The following is a 17,375-nucleotide window of genomic DNA, read 5'->3' on the forward strand; positions in this document are numbered from 1 at the left end:
TCTGTATTTGCATAATTTAAAAATAAATGTATTGGTTTGAAAATAAATTTCAAAAATTGAAACTGAATTTAATACTTTGAAACTGAATTAATTTGCTTTAACTGTATTTCGTTGTCTACAAAATTCAGTTTGACTACTTTTACTTTCAGCTCTATAATTCAAATTCAGTTTCAAAATTCAGTTTTTGGTGCCATACATCCGGGTCCTTGAGGAAGGTCACAGAGTAATCAAACTCAGATTCACCGATTTACGGTTCACATCAGGTGAAACCTCCTTTACGGCACTTGTTTACAGAGTACTTGAGCTTGACGGGGGTCCACCATGTCAGATGACCAGTGGCCAAACTCTCAGGTTTGTATTAAATTTATTACATGTGTAAAAAGCGTCATGTAAACAAATGATGGACTAACAGTTATGCTAGCTGTAGCTGTTAGCTAAAGACGCTAAGTTAGCATAATGTGCCGCCGTAACAGGGGTTTGGGATTTATTTTTCATGCACATGGGATAAGATAAGGAGCCTGTGAGCTGACATGGGGGAAAAATATAGTGTGCGCATTAATTGTGGCTGCGAAATATATATAACGTTCACAAGAAATTTATTCGTTCCTACGAAGTAGACATCAAGTGACATGTTGCGGGAGATGTGTAACTCATCAGTGTACGGTGGGTGTGTAAATATGTATGTCTGCAGAAGTGTGGTGGCGCCAGTGTTACCAGGTGAGAAATGTAGGATTATCGTACTAGAGATGTAAAATTATCGTATTTTGAGGGAAATTATCGTCATAACCAAAATAACAAGTCTGTTGATGTGTTGAATAGCGTCTAATAGGTACTCGCAGCTTTGTGGCGTCAGAACGGAATGGATTTATCAACATCTGCAGCCCCACAGTGCCGGGCTCTGCTTCTTATTTTCTTTTCCTCGTTTCCTCAATCATGGGCGGGCGCAGTGGACTATTCAGCCAATCATGGCCGTTGTTCTGAGGCCAACGCATCACATCACTCGTAGGTCACATTTAGAAAAGCACGATTGGCTGGAATTTCCAGCATCTGTTCCCGAATCCGGACACAGATGCCTTCAGGGTTCACAAAAGGACTCCGACAGACTTTGGCGATAGGCTGATGACGACTGATTACAACCACACATTCACAGAATGGTCAAATTATTGTACATTTGGCATTTTTTTAGGAATATTGATTGTACATTGTACGGAGAGCAAAATTGTCGTACAAATACGATAATTATCGTACACCTGGCAACACGTGGCGCTGTCAGACTGGGACCAAGAAGACTGCAGAGAGCGAACAGTGTGCGTGAGGTTGTGTGTTTGTGTTTTTGCAGTATGCACAACCGCAACCAGGGAGGAAGTTCAGCTTGCCACGGTACATTTGACAAGCAATCAGTACAGTTTTTTAAAACTCAGCTGCTTCAGCAGTTCAGTCCCGTCATGACTATAGAAGTCTCACCCCCTGTGACACACAAGTACAGGGAGTTAACCCCGAAGTGAAGGACCATTTCAGCCCTGGAGGAAGCATCTCCCGTGGTTCCTGACCACAGTCACGAAACAAAAGCAGAAAGGGTTAACACCTGGCTCTCAATATTCTTTTTAAATGCCTCTCACTAATGAGAATTCCTTGCGGTGCCAAGCTTCTCAGAATCTCTTTGTAGCTCATCCCCAACCTAAAATAAAACTCGATCAGGGTATCCCTGTCCATCCAGTTGTTGTTTTGTTCCTCCGTATGTTTGAGAAAGTGCGCTGTATAGGAAGATTATGTTTTAGTATTTCGTATGCACGTTATATATATATTTGTCCCCAATGTCAGTTCCCGGGACAAAATTTCATTAATTTTGAGCAGTCTCGAAAAAGAACAAACATGTTCTCCTGCACCCCTCCCATATCTGCTTCAGCTCTGTGTCTTGATGTCTTTTTGGAGCCTCTTTTTGCATATCTTCCAAATTATGGAGTTATGGATTTGGTCAGCTGGTCTCTCAATGCAATTGATCAAATTTTCTCGAGGAGAAGACAGGGTGAAGGAAAGCCCACTTGTCCGGACTGGACATTTTTCTCTGGATACACAATGGACTCCTGGCAGAAGTGGAGGATTGTGTGTTTGTCGATAATGTCAGTCGAGGATGTGGAAGATATGTATATAATTGGATGTTTGATATCAGGATTTCTGCTTTTTGGAGTCATGTATTGACTAAACAATACATGTCATTGTAATTTGTAGCCATGGCCAAAATGTTTGAAAATGACAAGTATTGGTTTTCACACTTTGCTGTTTTAGTGTTTTTAGATGTCAGACGTTTTCTGACATACATTGAAACTTCTGATAAAAAGATCTAAAACTGCTGAAACAGCAACCTGCGTAAAAACCAATACTTACTTTCAAAACCTTGGGCCATGGCTGTCAATATTAACCTTATTAAATGTTTAAAACAGACTAAGTACACAAAGAAAAAACTATATGAGCAATTACATGATTCCAGCTTTTGCAAAAAGTCCTGTAGATGGTTCATAATGCTCATTTCCAGCTGTTCTTTGTTGGAGCCCTTCTCACTGAACTTGGGATGGCATGATTCAAAAACGAAGTCTGCATCACCCTGACAAAACCAGCAATGTAAATTATGAGTTTACCTGAATCAAAATGTGCAACTGACATAAAGACTTATCACTTTGCATTTACAGTAAGAATCAGTATCCTTGGACACACAAAAAGAGTGTGATTTCAATATCAGTGTAATGTTGCCAGTTTGCACGTACCTCTAACTATATAGGTTTCATGTAGGTACCTTAGCTGCCTTAACTGACACACACATACATACATTATATATATATATACAGGGGTTGGACAATGAAACTGAAACACCTGTCATTTTAGTGTGGGAGGTTTCATGGCTAAATTGGACCAGCCTGGTAGCCAATCTTCATTGATTGCACATTGCACCAGTAAGAGCAGAGTGTGAAAGTGCACTTAGCAGCATAAGAGTACAGTTTTGCTCAAAATATTGAAATGCACACAACATTATGGGTGACATACCAGAGTTCAATCTTTTACCAATCCAATCAAAGTAGGTGTTTTTAAGGAAGTCTTTCTGGCACTCAGTACTTTATGTCAGCTTGACCAAGATGGCTGCAGGATGTAATGATTATTGCCATAGCTGGACCATTTCTAAACAGGTCTAGGTGGCTGTTGTACAATAACAACTTTATTAAGGTTTTGACACGCCAAGAACATTTCGTTATCTGAACTGTTCTTGAACTGGGCTTGTGTGCCATTTAGGAATTAACATTTTCTCTTCCACATTCTTCCCCACATGGGCGTTGTAGTTCCCCAGCAGAATGACGGAGTCTCTGAGAGGGGCACCATCCAGCACCCCCAATAAGGACGCCAAGGAGGCCGGGAACTCTACATTCTGCTCGGCCCATAGGCCAAAACAACAGATAGAGACCTTTCCCTGACCAGAAGGTACAGAGATAAGACCCTCTCATCCAACAGGTCATATTATACAGATCCAATTTTGACCCAGCAATTTCTCTTTCCTCCAGACCAAGAGCTTTGCAATTAAAATCACTTCTTGCTGTTGTAACCCTCTTCTTGATAAACATGGTTTAGAGTCTAGGTCCATTGTCAGAGTTTAGTTTTGATTTGCACTCTTCCAATATAAATGGTATTATCTAAGACTGACCTGTTCCACTTACACACAGAGGGTTCTAGAAATACCAATCTTATGCAAATGCTACACAGAGATGTAGGCCTTTCACCAGCTACATTAAAGAATGTATGAGGAACTTGTAAAACTGTCCAAAAAAAGTGGTTGACATCCCCACAAAAAACAGTTCATTGTGTAAAAATGCCGTACTTTTTTCAAAGCTGAGCCTACACATGCAGTTTAATTCAACAAGGAAGCATAGCAGCGACAATATCAAAATCTTTGGGTGTCTGGTTGATCTAGCCAGTTTCCCAAAAACTGAGAACTGGTTCTTCTTTGACTCACCTGGATAAGTATTGCATTAAAAAGTGAGTGGTGAAGTCTGTGGATTCACATAGTGATGTAAATATGATAACAGATAAAAATAAATAGTACACAAACTCAAAACATACTCTGACTAGGACAGTATGACTTACACTTGCAACTCAAACAGAGGCATACTATTGACGTGTAGATTATGGCCATGACATCAGCCTGTTTTTGTACTGCTTTTTTAACCTTTGAGTAAACAGGAGCCCTGCCAGGTCCCATGGGGAGCAGGATCGAACCCGCCCCTGCTTCTAGCGCTCCTTATAGAGGATATAAGTAGCCTGGAACATTGCTCAATCCACAAACACATGCTGTGACTTGGCCACATACTCTTGCTGCAGCAGAAATGGTGAGTGCAGTTTAAAGTACTGCTTTAATGTAAGTTTTTTCTAATAGTAGTTTCAGTAAAGTATGTAAATATGTAAATTTCTGTTAGTTTATTTTGTGTGTTAAACTTTCAAGCTCAATAAAGAAAATGTATTAAGATCGATTTTGTGCTGTTTTATGAATAATAGTGAAAGTAATCTTTAAAAATCTAAAATAAAATTTAACACCTTGTGTTTTTTTTATAATTTCACCATTGATTTGGGGGAATATATAAATCTAAAGATGCCTAAAATTTGCTGTGCATAGTCAAATAAATTATGCAAGGATGCAAGTCAAATACATAGTATGACTAGAGAACGTTTTTATCATATATATATATATATATATAGTTGGTCTGCCACACTAATATCACAAATGCAAAAGTGTGAAATTGCGAAAGGCAACATTTATCACCACTCTGACTAGAGACTGTTGAAAATCAAATTACCAGGTGGTGAGGTGATAATAAATCCTGCTTAAAACAACTCTTGATTGCAGTGCTGTGTTTTAAATGTCAATCAGAAATCAGAACTGCTGGTTAGCATTTAAAAACTAACTTGAATAATTAAAAAAATAAGCTGCTGATGTTAGAACATCTGTTTAGCTAGCATAGCAAAATAAATGCCTAAAGATATGTGTCCCTGCATTAAAATATTCTACAGACAGCAGCAGAGGAAGGATCAAACAGCAAAAGGTGTTTTTTTGACATAATAATTTGGCTAATGCTGGCTTTTTCAGCCTGTTCAAACTGGTTCTACCTTGTTAGCACCAGTTAATAATCAGCTGTTGCACCAGTTGGTTTTTAGCACTGCATGCACTTTGATTGAAAAACTATATAGGTTAATAAATACATGTCTGTATGCCATGTCATGTAGCACCTGAAAAAACAGACATGCCAAAAATGTCACACGCTTACCTAATAATTTAAGGAAGAAATACAGATATCAAACTGAATATATTATTAACATAAGGAATTTAACAACAAATTTAGATCATGAGATGAGATGTTACATGATATTAAGCTCATGAGATTGAGTAAAGATTTTAATATTAAGAAAACTAAAAACCCTACTCTTTATTTATAGAAATAGTTAATGTTTAAAAAAAATCACAATCTGTATGTTACAAATCCTCTAATTAGTGATGGATTTCTAAACCAATAGAAGCATTGAAGAGGTTTTTTTAAATAAAATATTGAAAAACCTAAAGAATTATTTTATCCCCGAAAATGTCATTGTTTTCCCCAATGCCATTTTTTGTTCCTGCATGTTTTCAGTATAATAATTTTTTTCACCTTAAAATGTCTAGTTATTTTAATATGTCAAGTACATCTCAGTACAAAAATGTCAAATCCGTTATGTGATAAAATGTATTTTATGTAAAAACATATACTCATGTCTTTAATGTAAAAGAAAAAAAAAACCTTTATAACATTGACTTAAACTTCATACTACATTTCATCAGTATTATATGGTCTACAGTATTGTCATTGTTTTTTATACTGACTTACTCAGTAATGATTTTCACGGTGCTTCATCTGTTCATTCCCTTATTTTGTACCCTCATGTTGCATTCTTGTTCCCCTGCAGAGTAAGTCACAATACATTTCTTACAGTGATTTTATTTCAGTTGTATCTGTCACTATTTCACAGATGATTTTTTTTACTTGCTACCAAAACTGTTGCCACACAAACAATGTAAAATGGTGTGGCCATGTCAAATTTTTAGTTCACCAGACAAACTCATGCTAAATACAACTGGATACTACTTCAGACAGATTTTGCACTAAAGAGAAATATAAGCACATTTTATTATTTATTGTCCCACTATCATAAAAAAGTTTTTGTATGGATGTTTTGTAGCAGAACAAGCAAACATAACATACTGTAATATTTAACCCTACCAGTTGACTTGCTACCATCCATAGTGATCTCCAGTAAAAGAGGCACTCTTATAAGATGGTGGTGGCAGTTTGTGGTGGCTAGTGTCTGCATTCCTTTTTCCGGGGAATCTTTGTGTATTTCGAATCCAGGAACAAGCAGAGTTTAGAATAATTTTCATTCCTGCGTAACCTAATTTATAGTGTAAGAAGAATGATTCAAATAGGACAAAGGACCTTTTGTTAAAGTGGGATTCATCTGAGAGTGGAAGCAGAGCATATGCAAATACATTCTTGATGGCATTACAGCTAGAGCACTAAACTTTCTGGTTGGTAATACAAAATAATCCTGTTCTTTAATTGAATGTGTACTCTTAATGGCACTGAAGTACCTCCAGGATGACCTGAATGTGTTAAGACACCGCAATAACCTGTCGTGTTTGAAGCGATAGATCATCTTAAAGAATGATATTTAGCTGGAACTTGTTCTTCTGTGCTTTTATTGACCTATTTACCTTTCACTTTATGTTCTTCCTGCAAACTATTAAAACTCCTCTTTTTCTTTAGTACTTATTTAGAATGACCTTTAGATCAGCCCTTAATATGGTCACACGTAAAACTCCCCTAATGAACTGGCAGCCAAATGTGCTCATTTTAGGGAAATTATGCTTCAGCCCAGCCCAGCTCCTGTGACTTATTAATAAGTCACAGGAGCAGTATAATCTTTGGGGCACCAGAAGCTTAAAACATTTCTCAGACAGTTAAGATTGAAGATGAGATCTGTCTTAGAAAATGATCTGACGGAGGTAGCTTTCATGTAACTGTCGTAGCTATTGTCTCTCCAATGCCACAAAGTCTTCCTGTAAGCCATCTTTAATAAAGATGTGATGTAACTTACAAGTTGTTTCTCAAAGGTCCAAAGCAGCTCTTTAGTTCTCCTGACATCATGTCCACCTATGGTCTGTGACATGCTTTATAAATGCTTTAGATTAAGAAAGAGAGACCCCAAAGAGCTTAACACTACAATGAGTCATCCACCCATTCACACACTGACAGTGGTAAGCTACATTGTAGCTGTTCCCCTGGGGCAGAGTGAGAGACGTGAGGCTGCCATACAAAGGCGCCACCGAGCCCTATGACCACAATCAGCAGGCAAGGCGGGTGAAGGACACAACAACTGAGACAGACAGAGCGGGGATTCAAAACGGCAACCCACCGGTTACAGGACAAACCCCTACCACTGCCGCCACTGTCACAAAGTAAAGATGAAAAGGACTTGGTGCACATGCCTGAGGGATCCCTGAGTGTTTTTGAGAGAGGAATGAGGGACATCCACTTTTTCCTTATATTGGATAGTTGACAATCTTTTATCACCTACATCCCCTGGCACATGTACCTTACAAACTATTTAAATGCATGCCAGCTGTAGTTCCCTGACTTGTTTTCCACTTTTCCTTTTGTTTACTCCTATTTCAGAATACAAAAGCCACAGTAATCTGCACATGCAGCTTGGTCATTTCACTGATTGTCGAGTCCTATCATGCTCAAAAGGTAACAATGTCTAGCTTCCACACCTACCATCAGTTTTTCTAACACACTTTCTTATCAGCAAAATGTTATCTGTTTTCTTTCAGCTCAATATTCACTGGGGTCCTCAGTCCATGATGTACTTAAAGGGCAAGTGTGAGTACAGATAAGCTTACATTATACACTAATATCATAAGCAAAAATATTTTAAAATAAATATGTTTGTCCTGACCAACACTTGCTCTTTTACTTTACATATTTATTAATTATAATGTACAGTGCAAATGTTTTTATTGTTTTGCATTCCATGGAAATGGCTCAAAGGACCATTTAGTAGCAAGTGAGCCCACAATCTGACCCCCATCAAGTGCTGCTGATGCTGTCTAATGCATCTACGAGGAATTCTCTTTGTCCCCTGACCTTCAGTCACCGCTTTAACTGACTGTTGGATGAATCTGAAATTTTCATAAAAAGCACCCTAGATATTCAAGATATATAGCACCCCCATCTGGCCAGTTAGGTTATCCAAGAAGTCTTGGTTTGAAATTGTAAACAGTAAATGAATTAATAATTTTTTTTAAAACACACAACTTTAGCATTAAACTAATTAAAGAATTCTCAAAATCAGATTTCAAAAGGTGAATATCATACCATCAGTCTTTTTTGTTGTTTTTGTCCTTAGATGGGAAGAGGTTTGTTTTGGAAGATGACACCAGTGTTTTGAAGCAGAGTCTTCAGGGCCTTAACACATTGATCAAAGGTATAGTAACACTTCAGGTTGTCTAATTTGGTTTATGAAAGACTTCTATTACATTATTTTTGCACATTCAGAATTGTCAGGGAGTTCAATTGCAGCATTTCTTGCACTGAAAATATTTGTTATATTCATTAATATTCAGTAAATTAGAATATCTATTCTGATGAGGCATGTTTGTCATATTAAAAGTACCTTTTAAAAGTAACTTTTAAGCAGGTATTAAACATACTTTTTTATTTGTCTGATGTAATATTTTAATTTGAAATGTCGTGTTTTCAATGTTTTTGTGTATGCGGAAGATCATAATAATTTTTCAAAAACATCACGTTTCACTTAGTGAATTTAGTTACTGAAATAAATTAACTTTTCCTTAATATTCTAATTTTTTAATGACTATGGTTTGTTGATCACCTGCTCATTCACCAGCTGGAGTTAAAAACAAGAAAAAGAGTTACACATAGCTCTCAGAGATAGACTGTCTACCACATATTAAAAGGATGGTTTAGAGTTTTTGAGGTGGGTTCTGTTGAAAGGTTATGAGTAGTCTTTATCTTGCCAACAGTACATAACTTACTTTGTGTCTTTACTTAGGTGAAACAGAAGTGAGTTTTGCACTTAGCAGGTACCTGATATTAGAGATATTAGAGGATATTAGAGCAGGATCAAATCAAAAATGGAGCTTCCTTGTTAAAACAACGCCAATCTAAAATATTTCAGAGATTTGTACAAGAGCCATGTTCTTTAGCAGAAGTTATGTTTGCATCAGATAAAAGTCTGGTTATTTCTATCATTGTTCAATTTGGTGTTGGACCAAAGGCAGACAAGCATAGAGAAAAGCAGTGTTTGAAACTCCTTCTCTAATTTAAGGAGTCCACTTTCATACAGGTGGGGCGTAAGGTGACAAGATAATCCTGTTACAGGGTATCTCAAAAATCTAACAAGACAAGATCCGGAGCAAGGACAAAATCCAAGACATCACGACACCGCGTGGAACAAAGGACAAAGATGAACTTAAATACAGATGAAGGTGGACATGAAACAATAGCGCAGGTAATCAGGGAAAACAGTCACATGTGTGGAACAGGCATGCGGAAAGACAGAGGGGCAGGTGAACCAAATAGGGATAACGAGAACACGAGGAGCCCGTCAAGAAAAACAGTAAACAAACCCAAGGGACCAAATTACAGGAAGATAACAGATCTAATAATAAAATAAATAACGCAGCCAACAGAATAGAACCTAGGAAATAAAACACCAGAAACGGGAACTCAAAAACTAACCATACATGGAACAGCAAAACACCCCCCCCCCCCAAACAACCCAAACAAGGTGGGCGGAGGGGACCTCGGAGTCCAGTACAAAAACCATTCAAAACAGGTCGAGGCAACAGCGAACACAAACAAAACCTGACCCAATAGGGTAAAAACTAGGATCCAGAAACCACAAAAAACAACCTGATGAGAAGAAACTAAAGTCCAAAACAAAAATAAGCCATAAGGGCTGGTCACTAGACTCCTCCGGACAAAGGCTATCTGTCAGGCTGAGCATTCGTCAGGCCAGAAACAATGTCAGCGAGGCCAGAAACCAAGTTAGTCAGTCCAGGAGCCAGAATCAGAGGCAGTACAGCCTCTGACCACTCTGGAACTGGCAGTGGAAGCGGTCCCTCCTTGGGCCCCTCTGGAAAGTCTGTGACCTGGAACAGAGGTTCTAGAGGCTTGGAGTCATACTGAGACTGTGGTCTGGAGTCAGGCATGAGTTCCATGAGCACCCCCCAGAGAAAACCAAGGAGGTGCTCTGGACCTGGACATGGAGGCAGCCCGCCCATGGGCTCCCCCGGAACATGGCGTGGCCGTGGAGAAAGCCCGCCCACGGGCTCCTCCGGAACATAGCGTGGCAGTCTGGCGGCGGCCGGCTGTGACTCGGAAGACCCGGCGGCGGCCGACTGTGGTGCACCACTCCGAACATGCCGCTTTGACGGCCGAGTCCCACAGGCCGAAAAGACCTGATAGGACTCCTTCTCAGCCTGACAGCATCCCTCAACCATCAGTGTCCATGAGCAGTACGAGGATTGCCACCGCGACAGGCACCAACAACCTTGTGACCATGGCTCCGGTAAGCCACCTCGGCATGGAGACGCGGAATATGAACCACTCGGACTCAATGTCCCCCACCTCCGCCGGAACATGTTTGAAGTACTCCTGGAGATGGGAGTTGAGATCTGCATCATGGGAGACTCCACCAGGCAGTCCCTAAAGTTTCGTTTGGATCTGCCAGGTCTGACCGGCATCCTCCCCCACCATTGGAGCCAGCCACTGTCATTGCCAACGTGAGCGTTGAAGTCCCCCAGCAGAACAAGGGAGTCCCCCGGAGGGGCGCTCTCCAACACCCCCTCCAAGGACACCAAAAAGGGTGGGTAGTCTGAACTACTGCTTGGTGCATAAGCACAAACAGTCAGAACCCGTCCCCCCACCCATAGGCGGAGGGAGGCTACCCTCTCGTTCACCAGGGTGAACCCCAACGTACGAACTGGTGAGAGGCGCCGAGCTGGGGTTGGCATACTTGGTGCCCCTCATCTCAGCGCCTCTCACCAGGGGCAACTCCAGCATGGAAGAGTGTCCAACCCCTCTCAAGGAGACTGGTTTCAGAGCGAGAGCCGTGTGCCGAGGTGAGCACGACTATATCTAGCTGGAACCTCTCTACCTCGCACACCAACTCAGGCTCCTTCCCCACCAGAGAGGTGACATTCCTCATCCCAAAAGCCAGCTTTTACAGCTGAGGATCAGACCGCCAAGGTCTCCGCCTTCGGCCACCACCCACAACACATTGCACCCGAATCCTTTGGCCCCTCCCACGGGTGGTGAGCCCATCGGAAAAGGGGACCCACGCTTCCTCTTCGGGCTGTGCCTGGCCGGGCTCCATGGGTAAAAGCCACCAGGCGCTCGCCAGCTGCCCCACCTACTTCAGACTGGGGCCCCAGTGACCCGCATCCAGGCAAGGGAACCCTGTTTCCATTTGTGGCCTTAATAATAAGGGGTCTGTGGGCTGCACTTTGTCTGATCCCTCACCTAGGACCTATTTGCCTTGGGTCACCCTACCAGGGGCATAAAGCCCCTGACAACATAGCTCCTAGGATCATTGGGACACTCAAACCCCTCCACCATGGTAAGGTGGCAGCCCACGGAGAGGATGTAGCATACAAAAGGTGTAAAATAGCTCTAAACATTTTTATATTTTAGATTCTTCAAAATGGCCACCCGTTGCTCTGCTTTGCTCTCTTGACATTCTCTCCATGAGCTTCATGGGGTGGTCACCTGAAATGGGGTTCCAAAGAGTCTTGAAAGAACTTCCCAGAGGTGCAGTGAGAGACGGCCAAAGGTTAATATTTCAGTCATCACAGCAAAGTTCGGCTACTTTAAGGCATCTACAATATAAAAATATTTAAAGTCAGTCAGTCAGTCATTTTCTACCGCTTATTCCATAGTGGGTCGTGGGGAAGCTGGTGCCTATCTCCAGCAGTCTATGGGCGAGAGGCGGGGTACACCTTGGACAGGTCGCCAGTCCATCGCAGGGCAACACGCAAACAACCATGCACACACTCCTTCATACACCTGAGGGCAATTTAGAGAGACCAATTAACCTAACAGGAATGTCTTTGGACTGTGGGAGGAAGCCGGAGTACCCGGTGAGAACCCACGCATGCACGGGGAGAACATGCAAACTACATGCAGAATGATCCTCGGATGGGAATCGAACCAAGGACCTTCTTGCTGCAAGGCAACAGTGCTACATATTTCCATATATCTTAATTCACAGTTTTGATGTTTTGTCTTGCTGTGAATTGGGCGGCAGACCAAGGTGGAGACCTCCGCGGCCCAATCCCCGGTTGCTTAGGCTGGCTCTAGGGACGTGGAATGTCACCTCGCTGGAGGGGAGGGAGCCTGAGCTTGTGCGCGAGGTAAAGAGATAGCGACTAGAAAGAGTCGGGCTCGCCTCCATGCACAGCGTGGGCTCTGGAACCCATCTCCTCTGGAGTGGCCCACGGGGAGAGGCGGCGAGCTGGGGTGGGTTTGCTTGTTGCCCCCCAGCTCAGACGTCTCCTGTTGGGGTTTACCCCACTGGATGAGAGGGTCGCATCCGTGCAACTTTGGGACAGGTCTCTGACTGTCATTTCGGCCTATGGGCCGAGAGGTAGTGCGGAGTACCCAGCCTTCTTGGCGTCCCTGTCGGGGGTGCTGGATAGGGCCCCTCCCGGGGACTCCATTATTCTGCTGGGGGACTTCAATGCCCATGTGGGAAACGTCAATGATACCTGGAGAGGCATAATCTGGAGGAATGGACGTGCCTCCCCAATCTGAATCCAAATGGTGTTTCGTTAATGGACTTCTGTGCTAGTCATGGATTGTCCATAATGAACACCATGTTCAAGCATAAGGGTGTTCATCAGTGCACTTTGCACCAGGACACCCTAGGCAGGAGGTCGATGATCGACTTTGTTGTCATGTCGATAGACCTTCAGCCACATGTTTTGACACTCTGGTGAAGAAAGGGGCTGAGCTGTCCACTGATCACCACCTGGTGGTGAGTTAGATCCGTTGGAAGAGGAAAAAGCCGGACAGACTTGGCAGGCCCAAACGCATAGTGAGGGTCTGCTAGGAACGTCTGGCAGAGCCCTCGACCAGGGATGTATTCAACTCCCACCACCAGGAGAGCTTTGACCAGATTCCGGGGGATGTTGGAGACATAGACTCCGAGTGGACCATGTTCTCCACATCTGTTGTCAATGCCGCTGCCCCTAGCTGTGGCCGTAAGGTCTGCGATGCCTGTCGCAGAGGCAATCCCCGAACCCGGTGGTGGACACCGGCACTAAGGGACACTGTCAAGCTGAAGGAGTCCTATCAGTTGTGGTTGGCTTGTGAGACTCCTGAGATGGCAGACGGGTACCATGAGGCCAAGCATACCGTGGCCCGGGCTGTGGCAGAGGCAAAAACCAGGGACTGGGAGGAGTTCGGTGAGGCAATGGAGAAGGACTACCAGTCTGCCTCAGGAGGGGGAAGCAGTGCTTCGCCAACCATGTTTACAGTGGGGGTGGGAAGCTGCTGACCTCGACTGGGGACATTATCAGGTGGTGGAAGGAGTACTTCGAGGATCTTCTCAATCCTACCATCACACATTCCCTGGTGGAAGCAGAGGGTGGGGACTCGGGGTTGGACTCTTTCATCACCCAGGCTGAAGTCACCGAGATGGTTAAAAAGCTCCACGGTGGCAGGGCTTCGGGGGTAGATGAGATCCGCCCTGAGTACCTCAAGTCTCTGGATGTTGTGGGACTGTCATGGTTGACATGCCTCTTCAACATTGCATGGCGGTCGGGGACAGTGCCTCTGGACTGGCGGACTGGGGTGGTGGTCCCCCTTCATAAGAAGGGTGAGCGGAGGGTGTTTTCCAACTACAGGGGGATCACACTCCTCAGCATCCCTGGTAAGGCCTATGCCAGGGTATTAGAGAGGAGAGTCTGGCCAATATTCGAACCTCTGACTGGTAGTGTAAATAACCGTCTACTGTAAATATGACAAGGCAGCTCAAAGATTTATGAAATTGTAATCCCATGGGTTGTGTAAAAGGTAAAATTCTACTTTTGTCTCAACGTTGACTAGCAGTAGGCTGGGAAACTCTGAATTATGAATTTGATTCAGGTTATGGTGTGTGCCATTTGACTTGGATGTCAATGATGCAAAGCTCAAGTTATCCATGTTCTAGTTGCAAGTTGGAAAACCATTGGTGTCTGCTAATTGTTAACCCTTAACCATCATTAGCAATACAAACTAAAAATAATATATCTCAGAACTGTATACATTCAGACATTAAAGAAACATGTTTACTGACAGAGGTTGCACAGTATATATTACAAATTGCCAAAGTGAAAATAAACTTTTTTTCTGCAGCTATTACTTCATATAGTGCAGTACCCAATTGATTTCAAAGTAAACTGAAGTAATACTGAAGGGACATAGAGTGTGCTAACTGTTTATTTACTATTTACAACAGCCCAGCTGATGGGTTGAAGTTAAAAGCATCTTACCTGACAGATTACTGAAATATCCCTGCTTTTATCATTTTATTGTTGCAGCATTGTAGAGTGTCAGCAGTGTCTTTCTGAAGCGATATAAACCATCATTTAGCTGGTGTCAGAATATCAATCTTTGGTTTTGTAAAATTATGCAAAGGGCTATGGTTTCATATATACAGAATCACACCCCAGCCCCCCTCTTGTGTGTGTTGCATTTTGTAGGTATCCAGAGGCTGCAGTCATTGGAATTAAAAAAAAAAACTAAAATTCTGAGCTTGGAGAAGATATTTATCAAGAATCTCCAGGAGAGATGAGTCACTCTGTCTACCTTTAGGGGAATTTCACCAACTTCACATTTCAGCACTAACCTTATAATGAAGAGGTGCTGCATCAGCCTTTCTGAATAAAAGCTCTGGGTTTGTCTGTGAAATGTTGGGTGATTCCTGCTGTTTTTCGTGTATTAGCTCTTGTTTTGTCTTGCTGTGAATAAATAAAAAAAGTCTGTTAATAAAGATTGGAGAGTGGTATTGATATTTCTGTGTACTATATTTGTTACCATGCAGTTGACATGACTCCACAAATCATCACTGACTGAAAAATTAATATTATACCTCAAGCATCTTGGATGCTGAGCCTCTCCTCTCTTCCTCTGGTGTTTGGGACTTTAACTTCAGAATAAAATGCTGAATTTACTTTCATTTAAAAAATTTACTTTGGTCTCTGACCAACAGTCCAGTCATTTTTCTGCTTAACCCAGGTATGGGAAGGAACTTGTGCCTTTAGAAACTGAATTTAAATTGCTCAGACTAAATCTGTATTTGCATTGGTTTAAAAACTAATTTCACTGAACTGAAACTGAATTTAATGGTTTGAAACTGAAATTATTTGGTTTAAAACTGAATTTGTCATCGTCGTCGTCTTCCACTTCATTCCGGACCAGGTCGCGGGAGCAGCAGACTCAGACTCTCCCCAGACACCCCCTCCAGGTCCTCCGGTGGAAGCTAAGAGTATTAGTCCCTCCAGCATGTCTGGGCCGTTCTCTGGGTCCCTCCCAGTGGGACATGCCTGGAACACCTCCAGAGGGAGGCGTCCAGGAGGCATCCGGTATAGATGCCCAAGCCACCTCAACTGGCTCATCTCGATGTGGAGGAGCAGCGGCTCTACCCCAAGCCCCTCCCGGATGCCGGAGCTCCTCATCCTATGTCTAAGGGAGTGCCCAGCCACCCTACAGAGGAAGCGCATTTCAGCTGCTTGTATCCGGGATCTTGTTCTTTCTGTCATGACCCAAATTTCATGGCTACAGGTGAGGGTAGGAATGCAGACCGACCGGTAAATCGAGAGAATCTGAACTGAATTCATTTGCTTTGAAAATGCTTTGTACTGAAAAATCAGTGTGATTACTTTCACTTTCAGTTCTATATTTCAATTTCCATCCCATGATTCATTGCAGGGTTTACAGGACCATCAGATACTGTTTCCCGTTTAATATAGGGGGAACCAAATCTGACAGGGTGTATAGACCCATTAGGATTCATTACCTCTTTTTTTGAGAGGAAGTTTTTCATGTGGCGCATAGACCTATCAGGAAGTCTGTCAACTGTATATCTATCTATCTATCTATCTATCTATCTATCTATCTATCTATCTATCTATCTATCTATCTATCTATCTATCTATCTATCTATCTATCTATCTATCTATCTATCTATCTATCTATCTATCTATCTATCTATCTATCTATCTATCTATCTATCTATCTATCTATCTATCTATCTATCTATCTATCTATCTATCTATCTATCTATCTATCTATCTATCTATCTATATATCTATGTGTGTATATAAATATGTATATGTTTCGTTATTTTTACATTTATCTGTCCATCCATCCCTCACGTTGTTGTTGTTTGCTGGAGGAGTATTTTATGGCATCAACTGTGTTGGCTTGGCAGGCTAATGTTTTACTTCCCTCTGTCATTTTGCAGATAAAAATGGTTTTACTAGAGACAACTCACTCTCTTAATAAAGCCTTTCTGAGAGAGCCACGTGTAATGCCACAAACTATTCTGTCGCAGATGAGTTTGCCAGTAAGCTCGCCAAAATTGCAGCTCTTAGTTTTTGTTTTCAAATCGCTGAAGAAAGATTCAGTGCTCTCACCCTCTCTCTGATTTCTTGAATGAAATTTGTGCTGCTCCAGTGTTCTGTTGCACCTGGAGTTACAAAGTTCACAGAATTTCCGCTTCAAACAATCCGGATCCTCCCTTGACTCTGCTGGTGTAGTTATGACTCAATTCTCATCCCGCACAGCAGCAGCATAAACAAAGAAGCGCTCCCACTCAATGGCGTCCAGGCCCGCGATATTGAGAAAAATATAAGCTCTCTTTTTGGCAGGCTTGTAATGGTGTGCAGCAGCAATAAAAATTTTGTACTCCAGTTCAAAAATGCACCAGCTTTCTGCCACATTATTATTGAAAGCCACGGGTTTGGGTCCAAGGCGGGTGCGTTCAAACCGGTATGTGTAAATTGGGGACGCAGGAAGAGAGAGGAAAACATATTTTTAAGGGTGGCAGGTCCGCAATCCGTCTTCTGACACCAAGTAAATGCTTTCTCTATGGTAGTATTGTGATTAAACAAAATTAACAACTGAGGGAAGTCTCACATAATGGTTCTTTAGTGATACCAACTGCAGCCAAACGACTTACATGAACGAGAGCATCAGTGAGAGACGTCACACGCACCACAAACTTATACGGCAACTGTT

The 17,375-nt window shown here is 42.2% G+C and overlaps 1 long non-coding RNA gene across 1 annotated transcript; it reads left to right on the forward strand.

Moving 5' to 3' along the window:
• Nucleotides 1-215: 215 nt before the first annotated feature.
• Nucleotides 216-4,364, forward strand: LOC124858092. Its single transcript, XR_007035749.1, has 3 exons — nt 216-351; nt 3,330-3,468; nt 4,225-4,364. It is a non-coding gene; the product is annotated as an uncharacterized LOC124858092 (long non-coding RNA).
• The last annotated feature ends 13,011 nt before the right edge of the window (nt 4,365-17,375 follow it).

The sequence above is a fragment of the Girardinichthys multiradiatus genome, chromosome 2 (genome assembly GCF_021462225.1).
Source record: "Girardinichthys multiradiatus isolate DD_20200921_A chromosome 2, DD_fGirMul_XY1, whole genome shotgun sequence".
Lineage (NCBI taxonomy): Eukaryota > Metazoa > Chordata > Actinopteri > Cyprinodontiformes > Goodeidae > Girardinichthys > Girardinichthys multiradiatus.